Raw genomic sequence first — 5,042 nt, 5'->3', positions numbered from 1 at the left:
CCTCTCTTTTCTCTCTCTCCTTCTCTTTTTCTTTCTCTCTCCCCATCCTCTCTTTTCCCTCTCTCTTTCTCTCTGTGTCCTTTTTCTCTTCCTCTTTTTCTCTCTTCTTCTCTTTCTCCTATCCTTCTTCTCTCTTCTTTTTTTTTTCTTTCTCCTCCTCTATCTTCTCCTCCCTTCTCTCTTCTCTCTCGTTTTAGAGAGAAGAGGAGAAAAGAGATAGAAGAGGAATAGAGATTGAGAGAAGGTTGAAAGAGAAAGAGAGAAAGAGAAAAGGGAGAGTAAGAAAAGAAAGAGGAGAAGGAGAGAAAAGGAAGAGAGGAAGAGGAGGAGAGAAAGAAAATGGGAGAGAGAGAAAGAAGAAAAGGAAAGAGAGATGAGCGAGAGAGAGAGAGAAAGAGAGAAAAGAAAAAAAAGAGAGAGAAAGAGAGGGGAGGGAAAGGAGAGAGAGAGAGAGAAAGAGAGAGAGAGAGAGAGAGAGAGAGAGAGAGGGGAAAGGAGAGGGGAAGAGAGAGAGAGAGAGAGAAAGAAATAGAGAAGGGAAAAGAGAGGAGAAAGGAGAGAGATATGGGAGAGAGAGAAGGAGAGGAGAGAAGAGAGAGATAGGAGGGGAAAGAGAAAAAGGGAGAGATGATTAGAGAGAGATGGGGGAGGAGAGAGAGGAAGAGAGAGAAGGGAGGGGGAGAAAGAGGGCAAAGAGAGAGAGAGGAAGTGAAAGAGCGGAGAGAAGGAGAGAGAAACATAGAGAGAAGGAGAGAGAGGGAGAGAAAGAAAGAGGGAAGGGGACAGAGAGGGAGAGAAGGATAGAGAGACAAGGGAGAGAGAAAGAAAGACGAGGTAGCATTTAAGCCACTGTTTAACCCAACGGTAGATCACAGTACGCTCATTGAATTCAAGTTCACCTTCGAAAAGTAATTGCTCTGGAGGCAACCGTAGCTCCTTAGGCTTGAATTCCTTTCGGAGATATGCAATGATCTTACCCCTTAGATAAGGATTGAGAGGGAGACCTCTTCCAATCTAAAGGTAACTGCCCTTCCCTACTGTTAGGCCGCCTAAAGCCTTTTCCAGCGCTTACTCTAAGTAGACATAAGACGAGATCTAACACGATAGCCTGCACCTCCTAGGCACTTAAGTACATTAACAGTGAACACCTATTTGGCACAAGCCAATCGTACTCCTAGAACACAATAAGGATCTTAGAGATATAGGAGATAAATCGACCTGCATTTTCTTGACCCAGAACTTCTTAGCAAACTCGATTGCACCATTATCTGAAATGATAGATTGATTATAAGATATTGATACACCTAATTTACTAAGATGCTTTGTGTATTCAGAGGCAACCTTACTATTGGTGATGATGTTCTCATCACCAAGAGGATATTTATGTTTAGCTGCGCATTTTCTGCTGCCAACCATACCAAAAAATGGTGTGAAAGTGACCAGGAGCCATAGTAGCCGAGAGGCTGTCCAGCCAAGAATGCTACCTCATACTTTCTAGTACTTTCTAGCTGTAATAGGATAATCAACTAGAAAGGTATTGAGACCAAGAGAGGAATGAGTTTCACTATATGAGTTGAAACGAAATGAGTTTCAAAACGAATCCTAACTAGAAGAGAAGAGAAAGAAGGGAGGGAGAGAGAAAGAGAGAGGAAGGGGGAGAGGGAGGGAGAGAGAGTGTATAATTTGGTTTTGAAATTAGGTTTTGATTTTAATTTGGTTTTGGTTTTGGTTAACCGGTTAAAAACTGTTTTTTTTTTTTAATTTGGTTTTGGTTAACCAATTCTAAAAATTATGGATATGGTTTCTAAAATTATTTTATTAAACTGGTTAACCAAAATGTGATTTTAGTTTTTTAACCGATTAACCACATTTTGGTTTTTTTATGAACACCCCTAGCGCTGAGCCCTGTGGTGATGGGAGACTTGTAACCTAGGGTTGTGTTTTGGGGAGAAAGATTGATGAATAACTTGAGGGATTAATACTCAGGAGACCTGGCCATTTCATTTTCTAACAGAACGGAAAACGACGCCATTTTTTAAAACCGGTCGAGTCTCAGTTCAGTCCAACCGACCAATTCTCAGCCAGTTCAACAGTTTGAAAATGGTTTTGATTCATGGTTTTTTATGTTAAACCAAATCGTAAAATACCGATTTTCAAAACCATGGGTATTACACATTATCGTGATAATTTCAAGGTATAACACCACATTCTCTCTAATATTAACTACCAAAGGACATGGAAGGTAAGGTGGTGAAACGAACGAGGACAAAGCAGATACTAGAGATGTGATGTGTCACATGTGAGGGGTGCAATGGAGCTGTAGAGAGGGATCCAAAAGTCAAAAAGAAATGGAATAGGGATATGATGGACGTTTGACTTACTTATCAAGTAACCTAAATTTAAAAATTTTTTATTTTTAGGTACCACATTATTATCGTATATAAAATTGACACGAAATTCACGTTTATCAAAAAATATTTGTAAGGTTATGAGTAGTAGTATAATATTTATTTACCATAAAATTTTCTACTGATTAACCACGTGGAAATTATGAGTAAAAATATATGTATTTCACAATTAATAACATTAGGAGTGCTGAACAATTATTCAATTACTAGTAGTTCAGACTCCAGTACTGAGTACTGCTTACAATCACAATCACATGTGGTGACCCTGTGAGAGTAAAAATTCATAATTAAGAGAAGAAGTTAAAAGGGTACCAAATCTTTCTTTCTTTTTCTTCCCCTAGCGTAATAGTGACGGAATCATGGGCACCGTGACACATTATGCGACTATTATGCATTAATGATTAAGGGAAAATGGATCCTCTCTATTTTTTTTTAACATTTAAAAGAATAAAATATGATTTTTTATTTTTAATTTTATAAATGAGATTAAAAATAAATCAAAGACAAAATATTCTATCACCAACAATTATTTTAGTCTCATAAAAATTATAAAAACAAAAATATAACAACAAAATCAAGAATATCAACTACAAGAATAACAACTAAATATAAAAAAATCATTATAAACAAAAAATTTAAGCATAAATAATGTAGTGAAATACTGCATTATAGCATCATAAAAAACTCAAAATAAAAAAAAAATCAGCAACCAAAATTAACAACGCAAAAAAAAATTAGTATAAATAATTCAGAATCAATTATACCATAAACAACTCAAAGTCATAAAAATTCCAGCACGCAGTAAAGCATACACTATAGCACCATCAATAATTCAAAATCAGAAAATCAGCCACCAAATACAACAATCCAAAATCAGCATAAACAACTCAGAATCAGAATGATGACACAAACAACTCAAAATAAAAAATTCCAACAATGTAGTGAAAGACTGTACCATATCACCAATAACAAACAGCAAAAAAAAAACATGAATAAAATTAACTCAGCAAAAAATATTTGACAGAAACATTCAGCAACTCACAACTTAGACATTCAGTAAACCACTAAAATCAGTATTATTAACAAAACTACAAAAGTATCATCAAAATCCGAAAATCAGCAACTCAATATTATTAACAACAATACAAATTAAAAAACAAGCAAAAATCATTTCAAGTAACAGTGCTTACCAGTAGCAAAGGAGAAAGGGGAGTGATGGCAACGACAAATGAGTGGGAACTACCGGCGAAGACAGAGAGGGAGAGCTTGAATAGAGGAGACGACGACGGCGACAGAACTTCCACACGACAGCAACAGAGCTTCCACATAACATTGAAGAGATTCCTACGACGGCGACACACCTTCCTAGGACGGCAATAGAGCTTTCACACCCGACGCAGCGTCCTACGATGGCGACAAAGTTTTCACATGTGACGCCTGTCTCGGGAGGAGAAGAGTTCGGCGATGACTAAGAAAAGGGACGATGGCTGCGAGGCGGGGCTACGGGGCTGCGGGGGCTGCGTTTGGAAACTAGGGTTCTCCAAATGAATTTTCAATTTTCAAAGAGAAAGAGAGGAGTGGGACTGGCGAGCTGTGTTTGGGGGATTATGACTCTTTTTTTCTATTTTTTTTTCAAGGTTAAATGATGTTGTTTTAAGGGGTCGATACCAAATTAAAAACCCTTAAATAAACCGGTTGATTCCGACGATTTATTGATTAATTATCGGTTTGCCAAACGGTTTATGAAATTAATTGAACCAACTAGGTGATCGATTTTTTATTAATTCAATTGAACCAGCTGGTCTAGTTCGATTTTCAGTATTGTGTTAATCACCCTTCTTTTCTGTGTTATTTCTTCGCTGAAGTTGCTTACTTCGGTAAGAAACTGATAATCAGGGAACAACTACTTGTTGCAGTTTTCACACTGCGAATTCTTGTTTGTTTGTTAATTGTTATTAACAAATGGAAAATTCTCTGGTGTTGAGGCATAGATTTCTTCGCACATACTGATGAAAACGTGTCAAGCTGGAGTGTGCTGTTGATGCGTGAGCAGTTTCTCCCTAGCTGCAGCATGTATTTGGAGCATTCAGACGTAGGTCCCACACTTTAGAAAAGATGTGATGTAGATTTCAGTCAAACATTGCATTAAGCAATGCTAATCAACTTATGTTAATAAAGTAATTATAATATTTATTTATTTCCAATATGAACCTGGACACCAATATGTCAACAGTAAGGACTAACTGGACATGAAAAGGAGGTTGGGCTATGTCAACATTTTTGGTTAGTTTTGCATGAAAAAAAAATATGAATAAAAATTAAAAAGAACTATTGAACCGTTTCATTTTTTAGAAAACTAACATTATACATGATTTACAAAAAAAATATTTTTTTAAATTTTTAAAACCTAAACTATTAATTATACATTTTAATTAAAATATAAATAGCAGAGTGCTAGGGGCCAATAAATTTTGTAATTTGTAGTCATCAATTAGCCATTATTGATATTTTTAATGGTGTGAGATTAGATCTAATAGTAAAGATTGATTTTTTTTTTGTTGGTTAAGTGTTGGCCAAATTTTAGTAAAATTGCTGGCCCCATAGACTTTTTCTTATAAATAACTAAAATAACTA

This window comes from Arachis ipaensis, chromosome B03 (assembly GCF_000816755.2).
Source record: "Arachis ipaensis cultivar K30076 chromosome B03, Araip1.1, whole genome shotgun sequence".
NCBI classification, from domain to species: Eukaryota; Viridiplantae; Streptophyta; class Magnoliopsida; order Fabales; family Fabaceae; genus Arachis; species Arachis ipaensis.
Note: the sequence above shows the minus strand (reverse complement) of the source record.